This window comes from Patagioenas fasciata, unplaced genomic scaffold (genome assembly GCF_037038585.1).
Source record: "Patagioenas fasciata isolate bPatFas1 unplaced genomic scaffold, bPatFas1.hap1 Unplaced_85, whole genome shotgun sequence".
Lineage (NCBI taxonomy): Eukaryota > Metazoa > Chordata > Aves > Columbiformes > Columbidae > Patagioenas > Patagioenas fasciata.
This window is the reverse complement of record NW_027288806.1, coordinates 150,498-166,545: the sequence shown is the minus strand read 5'-3', so window position 1 is coordinate 166,545 and position 16,048 is coordinate 150,498.

Here is a 16,048-nt window from a genome sequence, read left to right as displayed (position 1 = left end):
AGCTGTGAGGATGCTGTGGGAGACTGTGCCAAATGCCTTACTCAAGTCAATGTAGACCACATTCACTGCTTTGTCATCATCTATCCATCTTGTTTTGTCTTCATATAAGTCTATGACGTTGGTCAAGCACGGCTTCCACTTGGTGAAGCCATGCTGACTGCCCCTGATGACCCTCTTATCCCTGATATGCAAAGATGATGGAGAGCAGTCCAGCAATGACCTCAGCCAACTCCCTCAGCACCTGTGGGTGCATCCCATCCAGACCCATGGATTTATGGATGTCCAGATTGCCTAACTGCTCCCTAACCCAGTCCTCATCAACCCAGGCAAACTCCTTCATTGTCCTGCCTTCCTCTGGGGCCTCAGCGGTACGGGGCTCCTCAGGACAGCCCCCAGCAGAGCAAACAGAGACAAAGAAGCATTCAGTAATTCTGCCTTCTCTGTATCTTCTGTCACCAGGGCACCCACCTCGTTCATCAGTGGGCCTACATTGCCTCTGCTGTTAGTTTTATCTGCCACCTATTGGAAAAAGCTCTTCCTGTTGTCCTTGACCCCTCTCGCCAAGTTTAATTCTAAGGAGGCCTTAGCTTTCCCAGTTGCCTCCCTACACCCTCTGACAACAGCCTGATATTCTCCCCAAGTGGCCAGCCCCTCCTTCCATGATCTATAAACTCTCTTTTTCCACTTGAGCATCCCCAGCATCTCCCTGTTTAACCACGCAGGTCTCCTGGCTCCCTTCCTTGACTTCCTACATGTCGGGATGCTCTGATCTTGTGCCCGTTAGAAACAGTCCCTGAAAACCAACGAAATATCTTGGGCCCCTTTACCTTCAAGCAACCTTGTCCATGGGATTTCTCCCAGCAATTGCATGAAAAGGCCAAAGTTGGTCCTGCTGAAGTCCATGGTTGCAATTCTGCTTGTTATTCTGTTCCTACCACATGAGATCCTGAACTCCACCATCTCATGGCCACTGCAGCCAAGGCAGCCGTCAACCTTTACCGCTTCAACCAGCCCCTCCTTGTTAGTGAGGATGAGGTCCAGCAGCTCCTTGCCTAGTCGGCTCCTCCACCCTTTGCATCAGGAAGTTCTCATGGATGCACTTGGTGAACCTCCTGGACTGTGTCTGGCTGAGTCGTCCTTCCAGAAACACAGGGGAGTTCAAACCCCCACGGCAACCAGGGCCTGTGACTGAGGCCGCTCTCAGCTGCTGGAGAGGCCTCGGCAACGTGCTCACCCTGAGCTGGTGGATTGTGATAGACACCCACAGCAATATCACCCTAATGCTCCCAGTGCTCCCAATAACCCTCCCACTAACCCCTCCAGTGCACCCAATAACCCCCAGTAACCCCTCCAGTGTTCCCAGTAACCCCCAACTAACCTTTCCAGTGATCCCAGCAGCCTCCATTGTTCCCAGTAATCCTCCAAGAGCTCCCAGTAAACCCCCAGTACTCCCAGTATCCCTCCCCATGCTCCCAGTAACCACGTAGTGTTCCCATTAACCCCCCACTAATCATCCTACTGTTCCCAGTAACCCTCCCAGTAAACCTCCCAGTGCTCCCACCAACCTCTCTCAGTGCTCACAGTGAGCCTCAGCAACGCCCCATTGCTCCCAGTGATCCCCCACTAGCCCTCCCAGTGATCCCAGTAACCACCTAGTGCTTTCATGTGAGCCCCAGCAATGCCCAGTGTTCTGAGTAACCCTGCCACTGCTCCCAGCAAAACCCCCAGTAACCCTCCCAGTCATCCCAGTAACCCTCCCAGTGCTCCCAAAAATCTTCTTAGTGCTCCCAGTAACCCACCCACTGTTCCCAGTACCCTCCCAGTGTTCCCAGTAACTTTCCCAGTAATCCTCCAGCAACTCCTAATGAACCCAAATGCTCCCAGTAGCCCTCCTAGTGCTCCCATCAAGCCCCCACAGTGCTTCCAGTAACAACCTAGTGCTCCCAGTAAGGCCCCACCAACTGCCCATGTTCCCAGTAATCCTCCCCATACTCCCAGCAAGCCCCATTGTTCCCAGTAATCCTGCAAGTACTCCCAGTAAACCCCCAGTGCTCCCAGTGACCCTCTCACTGTTCCCAGAAACCCTCCTCTAATTCTGCTGGTGTTCCCAGTAACCCTCCCTGTAACCTTACCACTGCTCCCAGTAACCACCTAGTGCTCCCAGTAACTCCCCAGCAAACCCCAGTGTTCCCAATAACCCTCCCAGTGTTCCCAGCAACCCCCCCAGTGTAGCCAGTGACTCCCAGAAGCCCCCCCATTGCTCCCAGTAATCCCCCACTAACACTCCCAGTGCTCCCAGTAACCACCATTGTTCCCAGTAATCCTCCAGTAACTCCCAGTAAACCCCCAGTGCTCCCAGTAATGACCCCAGAGACTGACCCAGTGGTTCCAATAACCCACCCAGTGTTACCCAGTAATCCTTGTAGTGTTCCCAGTGAGCCTCCCAGTAACCCTCCCAGTAACCCTCTCAGTAACCCTCCCAGTAACCACCTAGTGATATAAGTACTCCTCAGCAATTCCCAGTATTTCCAGCAACCCTCCCAGTTCTTCCAGTAACACCCACTCATCCTCCTAGTGCTCCCAGTACCCTCCCAGCAATACCCAGTATTCCCAGCAACCCTCCCAGTGCTCCCAGCAACACCCACTAATCCTCCTAGTGCTCCCAGTACCCTCCCAGCAATACCCAGTATTCCCAGCAATCCTTCCAGTGCTCCCAGTAACACCCACTAATCCTCCTAGTGCTCCCAGTACCCCTCTCAGCAATCCCCAAAGTTCCCACTAACCCCTCCCAGTGCTCCCAGTAACCCCCCACTAACCCCTCCAGTGATCCCAGCAACCCCCATTGTTCCCAGTAATCCTGCAAGAAGTCCCAGTAAACCCCCAGTGCTCCCAGTAAACCTCCCAGGGTTCCCAATATTCCCTCACAAATCCTCTTAGTGTTCCCAGTAACCATCCCAGCTGCCCCCCGCAGTGATTCCAGCAACCCCACCAGTGTTCCCAGCAACCCCTCACTAATCACAGAATCCCAGGATGTCAGGGGTTGAAGGGCCCTGGAAAGCTCATCCAGTGCAATCTCCCCATGGAGCAGGAACACCCAGCTGAGGTTCCACAGGAAGGTGTCCAGGCGGGTTTGAATGTCTGCAGAGAAGGAGACTCCACAACCTCCCTGGGCAGCCTGGGCCAGTGTTTTATCACCCTCACTGAGAAGAAGTTTTTTCTCAAATTTAAGCAGACCCTTTTGTGTTCCAGTTTGTACCCATTGCTCCTTGTCCTGTCACTGGTTGTCACCCAGAAGAGCCTGGCTCCATCCTCCTGACACTGCCCCTTTCCATATTGATCCCCAGGAATGAGTCCCCCCTCAGTCTCCTCTTCTCCAGCTCCAGAGCCCCAGCTCCCTCAGCCTTTCCTCACACGGGAGATGCTCCACTCCCTTCAGCATCTTGATGGTTGCACTGGGCTCTCTCCAGCAGTTCCCTGTCCTTCTGGAACTGAGGGGCCACAACTGGACACAATATTCCAGGTGTGGTCTTACCAGGGAAGAAAGGAGAACAAGGGAGTGACCCCCAAGCTGCCTTAAAATAGTGGTGACAGAATCACCTCAGGGCTCAAAATGGCACCAGAATCACCTCCTCACATGGGACATGCTCCACTCCATCATCTTCATGACATGCAGCTCTCCCTGGCTTTCTGAGGGGGGATCCCCTTCACAGCATCCCCATCCTGGGGGCTCTGGGCAGTATCCTCTGAGCACTGTGGGGCAGGGGCAGGGTTGGTTGTACAGAAGTGGTTCAGCTCTCCACTCGGGCGTGGAGAGCTGCTGGGTGAAGCTGCCAGCTTGGCTCACGCAAGCCAGACAAGACCTTTTCCAGCAATCAAGCATTGATACATACAGTCTTTCCTGTCACTGAATCCTAGAATCACAAAATAGTTTGAGTTGGAAGTGACATTCACAGCCCATCTGGTCCAACTCCCTTTGGTGATCAGGGACATCTTCACCAGCTCAGGGTGCTCAGAGCCCCATCCAACCTGGCCTGGGATGTCTCCAGGGATGGTTCATCCACCACCTCTCTGGGAAACCTGTCCCAGTGTTTTACCACCCTCAGTGTAAAACATCTCTTCCTCATTTCATTCCTTGACTCTCCTCTCTTCTAGTTTAAACCATCACCCTTTGTCCTATCACAACAGGCCCTGCTCAAAAGTCTGTCCCCATCGTTCTTATCGGCCCCTTTTCAGTCCAGAAAGGCTGCAATAAGGTCTCCCAGGAGCCTCTCTTCTCCAGCTGAACGCCCCAACTCTTAAACTGGCAAACTCGTGACATTTTAATTTTTCAATACACTACTGCCACAAAAACATGAGCACATCCTTTTATACAGCATTTTATATAGCATCTGTAGACCCCGTAGAGCCCAAATGTCAAAAGTGGTCGAAGTGCCCCATAGACCAGTTACCAGTGGAATCCCTCATGGACCAGCACTTTGGCCAACACTGTTGAACGTCTTTATTTTCCCCTCTTTGATGTGACGGAGCGAACCTTCAACTCCTTTGTGGATGGTGCAAAGCTGGGCAGAGGCCTTGGACAACCTCACCTGGTTCACCCTGCCCTGAGCAGGACAGTGAGACAAGATGATGTTCACACCTGAGTTGCTCGTGATTTAAGGAATCTTTCCTTTGGAAGGGTTTTGGAAGAAGGAACAGGTGGAGGAACAAGAAAATTAAAAAAAAAAAAAGAAAAAGATAAAAAAATAATAATAAAAAAAGAGAGGCAGCATAGGAGACATAAAAGGTGTCAAATAAACAGAGCAGTTCCTGTGAAGAATGCTTCTCTACTCAAATTGTTAGCAGGGGGTTTCAGGTAGGCAAACATGGCAGTGCTGACAAACAGGGAGACCACGGCCAGGTGAGGGAGGCAGGTGGAAAAGGCTTTGTGCCGTCCCTGCTCAGAGGGGATCCTCAGCACGGCCCTGGAGATCTGAACATAGGACAGCACAATGAAAATGAAACACATGAAAGTTAAAGATCCACTGAACTCAAGAAGCCCAAGTTCCCTGAGGTAGGTATCTGAGCAGGAGAGCTTGAGCATCTGGGGGATTCCACAGTAGAACTGGCCCAGGGCATTGCCCTTGCACAGTGGCAGTGAAAATGTATTGGCCGTGTGCAGCAGAGCATTGAGAAACCCAGTGGCCCAGGCAGCTGCTGCCATGTGGACACAAGCTCTGCTGCCCAGGAGGGTCCCGTAGTGCAGGGGTTTGCAGATGGCAACGTAGCGGTCGTAGGACATGATGGTGAGAAGAGAATATTCTGCTGTAGCATAGAACATGAAAAAAAAGATCTGGGCAGCACATCCTCTGTAGGAGATGGCCCTGGAATGCCACAGAGAGTTGGCCATGGATTTGGGGACAGTGGTGGAGATGGAGCCCAGGTTGAGGAGGGAGAGGTTGAGGAGGAAGAAGTACATGGGGGTGTGGAGGTGCTGGTCACAGGCTATGGTGGTGATGATGAGGCCGTTGCCCAGGAGGGCAGCCAGGTAGATGCCCAGGAAGAGCCAGAAGTGCAAGAGCTGCAGCTCCCGTGTGTCTGTGAATAGCAGGAGGAGGAACTGGGTGATGGAGCTGCTGTTGGACATTTGCTGCCAGTAGGCATGGGGCACTGTCATAGGAGCAAAAGACAGTGACAAGTTAGGACAGACTTCTCTGAGGAAATTAAAGCATTTCTCAGATACCCTCCCCTGCTCCGCACCCCCTTGTCCTTTTCCAGACCTTCCTCCAGCTCCGTGTCTGAGCCCTGGGTGGCGCTGGCTGGAGGTGCCGTGAGGAGCAGGGCCTGTGCCCGCTGGCTGCCGAGGAGTCAGCCCTGCTCTGCAGTGCGGGGCATGGGAACGGGGCGGGGCTGGAGCCCGTTCTGGGGTTCAGCTTTGTCAGATGGAACCAAAACATGTCTCACCCTTTCCTAAGGTCTCAGCATCCACGTTTGGCCCAGGACACACACACCTCATTTCACAAACCCAACAGCATTTTCTCTGTTGCAGCATCTCTGTGCTTCTCCATGGGTCTTTCAGATAACACACAGAGGCTGTAGGACAGGTTTGAATCCTGGACAAAAGGTCACTTCTTGGAAGGAAACCTCAATGAGACACACGGGAGTTCTAATGATGGCATTTGATTCAGGGAGACTCAGCTCACTCCTCAGCCCCACAGACTGCATTGCCCACAGCCCAGATGGCAGAGCAAAGCTGGGACACGTGTTCCCATGGACACAGCTGCAGGAAAGGACCCACAAGATCAGGCTGTGACTCTGCAGCTGAAACTGCCATCCCCAGAGAGCCTGACAGCAAGAACAAGATCCCAACAGCAGTGACCCAGAGCAGGGGAGCAAGAAGGACAATGCGGTGAGGGTGGGTGTGAGAGAGGCCAGGGCAGAGGCAGCCGGGCACTCAGACAGCGTCACCCTTCCCCAGCTGTGCAGCCACCTCCCACACACCAACATTGCCGGGCAGCTGCTCTCAGCCCCTGTGCTCTGCAGAGGAACTGGAGCTCTGGCTGCACAGGAGCTGCTCCATGCCTTGGAGACCCTGGCCCTGAGGGCAGAGGCTTTGCTGGGTGGGAGAGGAGGCCAGGGGGCTGCTCACAGGAGGGATCTGCACTGCAGGGGATCACAGGGAGTTTTCTCTGTTCTCCCTCCCATAACAATTCGAGGTTCAGTTTCGTCCCATTTCTGATCATTTCCCTGCTGCCCGGAGATTCTCCCCCTGGGCGGTGTTTCCCTGTCCATGTTTCTTCCCTGTCAGTGCTCACAGACCCCATCCCACCCTCTCTGCCCTCCCCCTGGCCCTACAGATCCTGCCTGTTCACAGGGCACTGCCTGGGGGCATCTTCCTGTTTGCAGGTTGGAAAACAGGACAGGTCAGACTAAGGCTGACGGGTCCAGCCAAGGTGATGCAGGTGCTGTGCACAGGCAGAGGGGTGGTGAAGGGATGTTATGAGCCTTCTGGCAGATGTACTGATCACTCACAGTTGCAGTTCAGGAGTCTCAGTGACCTGTCTAAGCATGAGAGCTCATTTTTACTTTATCCTTTCCTGCACCCCCACCCCTTGGGATAGCAAACTGAAAAGAGAGGCTCAGGAAAGCTCCTTTTCTGTCTGGTAATCCTTGCACTGATCTTGTCCTTGAGGCATCCCCTTGGAAAAATCTTGGGGTGATCTGGAGCTGTGAGCAGCCCTGACCCACACAGCACCCTCTCCACAGCAGAAACACATTTCCTGCCCTGTAGCGTTTGCTCCTTCATGTGACATCTTCTCCCCTCAGTATTGTTGGGATCTCCCTGGGCAGGCTGAGCGCTGACCCTGGCAGGCGGCAGAGTCCCTGCCCCAGCACAGCCCTGGGGTGCAGGGACCCTGCTCTGCAGGACAGCCCTGGGCACGCCTGGAAGCTCCCCCTGCAGTCACCCTCAGCAGAAGGTGCCATGATGCCCTTTCCCATTGATGATGCCACAGGCAAGCCCTGCTCTGGAGTGTGTTCTTCTCTACAGCAGAGATACTGTGAGAGAGACCTGACAGATCCTGTAAATTGTGGGATGTATCATCTTTAGGGTCTCTCTCCAGGAAATGCAGCAGTATTGTCCAACAGCCAGAGACTTACCATGTAAGGACTGTAAAGATTTGTCTCTCAGTGAGCCCTCAGCAACCAGCCACCTACATTGCCTTTCCCCTCTCTGTGCCTGACTCCTTTGCCCTCAGTGCTGCAGGCAGAGACCTCAGCCCTGCTGCGTGTGCAGAGGAGCTGCTCCTGGGCAGAGCTGTCTCTCTGCAGCGCTGCCGCTGGCCAGGAGCTCCCTATGTCCCAGGAGCCCAGCCCAGCTCAGCAGCACAGGAGCAGCCCCTCATGTCCCTTTCTCTGTCCCCTCTGGGCTCCCTCCACATGCCTCTGGGGCTCCAGGGGCACAACTTCAAAGTTGAAGTAATCAGTGATGTTGATTCTCTCTCCTCTTCAGAGACACTTCTTTCCAGTACTGTATATTTAGTTTTAAAAAAATAAATCACTATGAGAATCATATTTTCTTGTCCCATCCTTACATAGGACACGAGGAATGCTACAGCAAATTATCTAATTTCTGCAAACTGGGGGAGAAATATCTTCAGTTGAATGAACTTAGGCATTTTGTTCTGCTTTTATACTCTTAGGTGTAAAGGGACATTCATCAATCTTTGACCATGTCATGTCTGTGCTCTGAAGCAAAGCCTTTGCACACATGGGCTCTTGGACACTTGGTAACAGGTTTCTTGTGGCAGGTCAGAGCTGGGCTGATGCCACAGCTGGGGTGGTTCAGCCCAGATGTGAGGCAATGGCCTCAGCCAGGGACCTGACTGGGGAGCTGGAGCTGTCAGTGCTGCAGACAGAGCTGTGACACGGGTGGAATGAACTGCCAGGCAGGGTGGCAGAAGTGAGTTCATCTGGTCTGCAAGGACAGCAGCCTCCAAGCACAGAACAGCCCAGATCAGAACTCAGTCTGGACCTCTAAGGCAATTCAAGGGCCCATAATGAGCTGTTACTACTGCAGGAACAGTTGAAGGAGAAACAAAGACACTGCGTGGCCATTGATGAATTTAATAAGGGAAAGAGGTGAGAATCCCTGTGTCTTCTTGTCCTCCATCTTCACCCGCATGTGTCCCAGGACTGTGTGACTGGAGACAGGAATCTGGAGAACAATCAGCAGTGGATGGGGATCAAGTCAGGGGTCACTGGAACTAACACAATCCTCTCCAGTCTATGGGACAGCAGGGGCAGCATCCCAGGAGCTGAGACAGCAGGACGATGTCACAGGGAGGCCACTCTCCACCATCTTGGAAAGCTCATGGAGACTGGGGGGACTCCCTGACCACTGGCAGCTCTCACACAGTGTGTGCACTTTTCAGAATGGCCAATGGGTGAGCAGGGGAACTAAGGGCTGTGCCCCAGAACATGTCCACTGGGACCCCATTTCTGGGTGTTTGGAAGAGAAGGTGATGGGGTTTACCCAGGGCAGGTTGTGCCTGTCCATCCTCTGTTTTCTGTGACGAAAGGACAGGGTTGTGGATGTGGGGAGAACATTGATGGTCTGTTACCTTGAAGTCAGCAAGGCATTCAGCGTCATCCCCCACAATGTGCTTGTGCCCAAGTTAGGATATTATGGTCTGTGTCAGTGTGCAAGTAGATGGGTAAAAGGCAATCTGGATGGTGGCTTAGAAGGACAGTAGATAAAGGGAAAAATTTCCATTCCTGAGGACAGTCGAGCACTGGAAGCTGTTTCCCAGCAGTGTCCATCCACTCTACATCAGAAAGTTACCACAATGTGTTTGTATAGACCCCTCACTAATCTGGTCTGACTCTGCTTTTAGGAGGAGGTTGGTCAAGACACATCCTGAGGTGCCTTAGAGACTGAATGACACTGTCCTTCCTTCCTTCCCCTTCATGTTTCTGATTTGGAGAAAGCTCTCAAGTTCTCTCTGATCACAGAAATAATTCACATGAGGTGCAGGGCTGCTTTACAAATAACGGTAAACAGCCCTGATCACAACTTTTCTATCATCCTTTTTCATTTGCCCCAACCCAGCTGCTTCTTGTTTGCTGTCCATATATCCCTCCAGAAGGAACACACCACCTTGTTCATCCTTTCAGAGCAGGTTGTTCAAGAGGTGTCAGCATCCATGTACAGAGTCTGCGCATCAGCCAGGCAGCAAAGCCACCGTTACAGAAATGCAGACGAGGCTCTTGACCAGCTCCTTGAACCCAGATATCAGCGTGACGTGTCTGCTGAGATTCCAGGGAACACCTGAACTTTAAGTTCAGGGCATGTGAGTGCTGGTTGGGTATCCTGGCTTGTCTCCTGAGCCATGTGGTGCTTCAGGCTGTGAAGAGAATCAAAACCAACTTTTTCACTGGGTTAATTTATTTTACAGACTGTCACACAGGGAGTTGAAGGGAGCTCAGAACTCCAGTCTTTGCTGTACTATAAGACTTGATACCCCATCCACAGGTACAGATCTAAATGGTCCAGATAGAAGGTGATCTTGCAAAAGTCACTCTTTGTGTCCCCAGGTGCATGGACACTGCTCATGTGCCTCTGCAGAGAGTGGCAGGGGTTGGATCCCTTTCTCAGGAGAAACTCCCTGCTGCAAAGACACAGCTACGGGGTTGGCTCAACAAGGTTTTATTGCACTTCACTCGGCATCAGATTTGACATATTTGGTGCTTTTCTGTGATCACTTCTTCTGCACAGATGATCACAGAAGGACAACCATTTCATAGGAGTTGGTTACAAAGGCCCTGTCATGAACAAGAAATCTCACTGTGAGATCTGGAGGGAGTGAGGGAGATTATGACAAGCACCAGGAAGAGCCAAGAAGCTCAAGGTCTCTTCTGTAGAGCGCGAGGCCCTGAGCAGCAGTGACTGGCCATGTGTGGTGTGGGAGAGGTTCAGGGGATGTGGGGTAGAAAAGGGTGATGGCTGATGACTTCAGCAAATCCTTACAACCATGTCTGAGCCACAAGTGGAATGGGGTTGATATCTGGGGGTCAAAGAGGAATAGTAGAAAGATTGTTGTTGATTTTGGAAAGAAGGCAGGCTTTTTTTGACTAAGGATATATGGCAGTGCCATTTGCATGCTGTGGGCTTGGCTGTGCCTGGGTGATGGGGAATGGCTGCTGCTGGGGTGGCTGTGCTCAGTCATGGCCCCTGAGCTGACCCTACTCTGCTCCTCTCTTACACTGCCCACACTTGGATGGACCTCAGGACTCTTCCAGGAACCTGGTAGATGCATGGACCTCCTGGAGTGATGGGTATGGATCCAAATAGAGGATTCAAGCAATTGTGGGACTGGGACAGCTCAGGTGATTGGTGACCATTGCGAGGTGTATGAAAGAAGTTGAATGGGTTTGGGGGACCTCACAGGTTGCCAAGTCCTCAGAAAACCAGAGCCTTGTGGTTAAAGCAACAGCACTTGGCACCAAACCCACCCCCAAAACACAAAACACTCACAGTGACCACAGGCAGAGCCTGAGAAACCTTTGACTGAAACGGTCTCCTTTGTCTGGTCCTGGGGTCAGGGCTTTTCTGATGATGAACAAACGTCAAGGGCTGACGTGGCACCAGAGCCACCTCCACATCGCCTTTACCACCTATGACCATTGTCTCCAGGTTTTTCCTTGAGCAGCCTCCAGGGACAGGGACTGCTTGTGTCAGCAATGGCCCTTCGTGGGGTCCCAAACACCCTCAGAAACTTGGGGTTTGTTTCTGCCCTTCAGGTCATGACAGGTTTGTTCATTCTTTCAGTACCTGCAGTTCAGGATCATGGCAGCAGAGGGCTCAGTAACATCCAAAACGCCCTTTCAAGAAAATGCTCTCTGCAGCACTTTCCTAAAGGTTTCAAGTCTGGTGTGGATGATTTCAGAGATTTCAGAATTGTAGCCAAACAGTGAGCATTTCCATAATAAAGAGTAATAAAACCAAATCTCTAATATTTCCGTCACCCTCCCAAAACCCTTATTTCCACAACAGCTGGTATCAACAATCTCCAATGAATATTGATCTAGAGAATCTCCTGAGAACGACTGAATGTGTCAGAGAAGTGGGTGCCTAAAGGATCACTTGACCGAGGAGACAGGCCAGGACACCTCAAGAGGAGTCACACTCCTCTGTACCAAGAGGTGGGTGTTCCTGGGAATCTCAGATGCCACAGCACAGTGATACTTGTGTTCAGGGAGCTGTTCAAGTGACCCATCTCCTGTTCTGTAATGGTGTCTGAGTTTGCTCAGGTCACCCATGACTTGAGCCCCACCCACTCCTGGGTGTTCTCCAGGCTCCTGTCTTCAGGAACAAAGTCCCAGGAGACCTTGGTGGTGAAGATGGAGGCAAAGAAGCCATGAAGAACCTCAGTCCTGTCTGATTCTGCCCCTATAAAGTTCAGCAGCAAGCCCATGTTCTCCCTGTCTATTCCTTTTTTTTTTTTGTAAGGAAGCTGTATCAGCTTATCTTGCTGCCCTCAGCCTCCCCTTTAGGTATCAAGTCCAGGGCAACTTTGGAATCATCTCTGCATCCGTGGCCAAGGTTTCTAAATACCTCCTTTGCAGCTTCCCCTGCTTCCACCTCCTGTGCGCTGCCTTTTTACTCTGCAGCTCCATCAGTTCAGAGGAGCAGCCTCACAAGATAAATGCTTCTTTTTATGGGTACTCGGAGGGATCATTCTTGTGCTTGGAGCAGCCTGTCCTATAAGGCTGATCAGATTTCCTGAGCTCCTTCACCCACAATGACTTTACCACATCACCACCTCTACCTGCCATCCCCTAGTATGTCAAAGTCTTCTCCTCTGGAGCCCACCAGCCTGTGCTCTGCTGCTGGCCTTCCTCCCTCCCCTCTGGTACCTGGGACCCCACTGTGTCCTGGTCACAACAGCCAAGGTGGACACTCATGTTCACATCCCTCACCAGCTCTTCCTTCTTCGTTGTTGCCAGATCCAGGTGAGCATCACCCTTGATGGCCCATCAGGCAGCTCTCTTAAGCATTTGGCCCAAGATCCTTTGGACTGTTGGCACCTGCAGCTTTGCCTGGCCAGTGACTGTCACGGCAATTACAGTGCCCCATAGGAACCTGCTCATTGACTGGAGACTTTCATGTGTTGCTGAAAGAAGATCTTTACAATTTCTTCTTCATGATCAATTATTTTGTAACATCCAACGCACTGTCACCCTGTGCTGGGTTTATGGCAAAGTCTTGGAACGGGGGGTGAGTGTGGTTGTGCTACAGTTGTCACCTCTCTGAGAAGACAACAGGAGTTTGACCAACGTCAGACAGAGCTGATTTCAGCTGCTCCAAAATGGACCCACTCCTTGCCACATCTGAGCCACTCAGTGATGCTGGCAGCACCTCTGGGATATTGTATTTGAGAAAGGGTAAAAAACGCTGCACAACAGCAGGTGGGAGAGAGGAGGGAGGAAATGTGAGAGAAAAGCACTGCAGACACCAAGGTCATATCCCATAGGACCCAAGCAGGTCCCTCAGCAGGCCAAAGCTTGCTCTCCTGAAATCCTGCTCCTTGCCTTGTTATCATCTCCCAGGAGCCTCAGCTCCACTGTCCCATCCCTGACTGTTCCATCCTGACCAACTCTTTCTGGTTTGTAAGCGTGAAGTCCCACAGGGCACCTCACCTCACTGACTCCTCAGTCACCCGTGTCAGGAAGATGTTGTCAATGAACTCCAACCCCTCCTGGATGGTTGGTACCTTGCAGATACTGGGATGTCTAAGGTCTGTCATGAGGACAGGGCCCTGGCAACATGAGGCTTCTTTCATTTGTCTGAAGGAGGCCTCATGTCATTCCTCTTCCTCATCAGAGATCCTCCAGGTGATGTCCAGTCACCACAACACTGCCGATGTTGTTCTGCCCTCTCATGCTGACTCCTCAACCTTCAGCTGACATTGTCTGTCCCCAGGCAGAGCTCCACGCATCTGGTATGTACCCATCAGATAACTCAATATTGAGAAGATGAAGTGGCCAGTGCTGTATCAGGGTGGGACAATAACCCCATCCATCAGGACAGAGCAGGACCTGACACGCTGAGCAGTGACCCTGAGGAGAAGGGCCTGGGCACTACAAGGTCCCCACACCAGCCCGTGGTGCACACTCACCATGAACAAGGCAGCTGCACACGGGGCTGGATGAGGAGGAGCGTGGGGACCCAGACACCTGCAGTTCTCATCCCATTCGATTCAACACTGGTGTGACCCCACACACACGGGGGTGTGCCAGTGTGCAGCTTCCCAGTTTGGAGAAGCACGGAGGAACTGGAGAGTGCAGGGCTCTGCCAAGGCAGGTTCAGCACCTTGTGCGCATGGTGTGGGATGCTGAGGGACCTGGGCTGCTTTGGCCCAGCAGCGCTGGGGAGGCTGCAGCAGTGCAGGAGTAGCCTGAGAGTGCTTGAAGGGTGGTTTCAGAGGTGGTGGAGGTTTTCTGCAATGAGTGGTTCAGCAGTCCATGTTTGCTTTGTACAGATGAGATGTGAGCACGCACATCATGTACATGAGGTGACATGAACCTGAGTGAGCACAAACACCATTCCTTAGGGCTCCATGAAGGCCTGTGGCACAAACAAGGTATTGAGGTCACTTCATGTTGGAAGTAACATACCATGGGAAATCACCTGAATGCAGCACTGGGTTGTGCTTCCTTGAACTGTGATTCTCCGTGTCCATTCCTCATGATGTGGGACATCTCAGATCAGAGCAGAGCAGGTGACACAGCACAGGGCTGAGGTGTCTCCCGTCCTTTGGGAGTGGCAACGGGAGGCCAGAGGGACACTGTGACTCCTGCCTCTGTGTGTAAAAGGGACAGACACTGTCTCTGAGCACCCATGGGTGCATAAGGAGCCCATGAGGTCACCTCAGATGTGGACACCTGACAGAACCCTGATATTTCTGTGTGTGACTCCAGGAACAAAGCCCACTGGACCAGTGAGATTCATCTCAGCTGCCTTGGACAGGATCATTTCAAGTGCTCCTGTCTGCTCTGTCACCGTTGCCTGTGATTCCAGATTGTGATGTCAAAAGGGCCCTAGAAACGAGAATGGGTCTGGGGTCCTAAGGAAATGCAAATCTCAAACCCATCTTCAAGAAGAGCAGGAATAGGAACTGTTAGAATAACAGGCTGGCCACCCTACCTCCCTCCCTGGGAAGGGGATGGGACACGTCCTCCTGCAGCAATTGCCAGGAATGTGAAGGATAAGGAAGGGATTGCTGAACCCAAATGGACAGGGGCAAGAAAGGCATGTTGTGTACAGGGTGTTTGCAAGGCCTCAGACATGGTCTCCTGTTGGCCAGAGTGGTGCTGATGGGGCTCAAGAAGTGGATGCTGGGTGGGAAGTTGGCTGAACCATCAAGCCCAAATATCATCAGTGGTACAAAGTCCTCCATGCAACCAGTTACTGGTGTCATCTCTCAGTGACCAGCACTTGGGCCAACACTGTTGAACATCTTTATTCTCCCTTTCTAAGATATAACAGAGAGCACTTTAAGTGCCTTGAGGATGATGCAAACCTGGGTGGAGGCCTTGAGCAATCTCACCTGGTTCACCCTGCCCTGAGCAGGAGAGTGAGACAAAATGAGTGAGACAAGGGCTCTCTTCAAACCTGAGTTATCCTGTGATTTGACAGAATTTGCTAGAAGAACAGGAAAAAAAAAAAAAAAAAAAAAAAGAAAGGCAGAAGAAGAGATATAGAGGGTGTTAACAGGAATTCCAGTGAGGAATGCTTTTCAGTTACATTTAACTCAAATTTGACAAATTTGAACAAGGTGAGGAAGTGAGATGGGCATCTACAGCCTGTGGGAAAGAGGGGCAGGTGTAGGACTGTGTAGAGCATGATTCAGTGTTGGTCAGGTCCTGGGTGCTAAGGAGGGAGATGGGTGGGTGTGGTATTATGAGGTCAGTTGTGTCTCAGACATCCATAATCCAGTCAGAATCCTGTGGCTGTGAAGGGGACAGTGAGGTCAGTTCTGTCTCTGGAGGTGACAGCCCAGCAGCAGGGACATGGCTGGGAAAGAACCTCTGCCTAAGTGCCCACAGGTCGTACCCAGTAAGAAGCCTTGGAGATGGGTTGTCATGTTCATTCTGCTTGAGGAGATGACGGGACAGCAGCAGGGACATAGTTGTGTCTGTCAGAGAAGCTGAAAGGCCAGCATCACTCATGGGATTTAGAAGATCACGGTGAGGTGACTCTCTCTGGTCAACTGGAAGACCACAAGAAGACTAACCAGTTGGTTTCCATGTTTGACGGGCAGTTTCTGAGGTGATAAAGCTTTCTCAAGTGGTGGGAAAAAACAGGAGAGAAAAAAAAACAGCCACCAAGTGCAGACTGGGAAGTGGAGACTGGATGTCAGGAGGAAGAAATGTCACTGGAAGGGCTGTGCTGTGGTGCAAGAGGTCACCCATGGGGAGCTGGAAGTTGTTGTACCAGTGTTGTCCTTCCCTCGACCTTGCAAACCCACATCCCACGGTCCCAGGAAGAGCTCTGAGCCGTGTGTGAGGG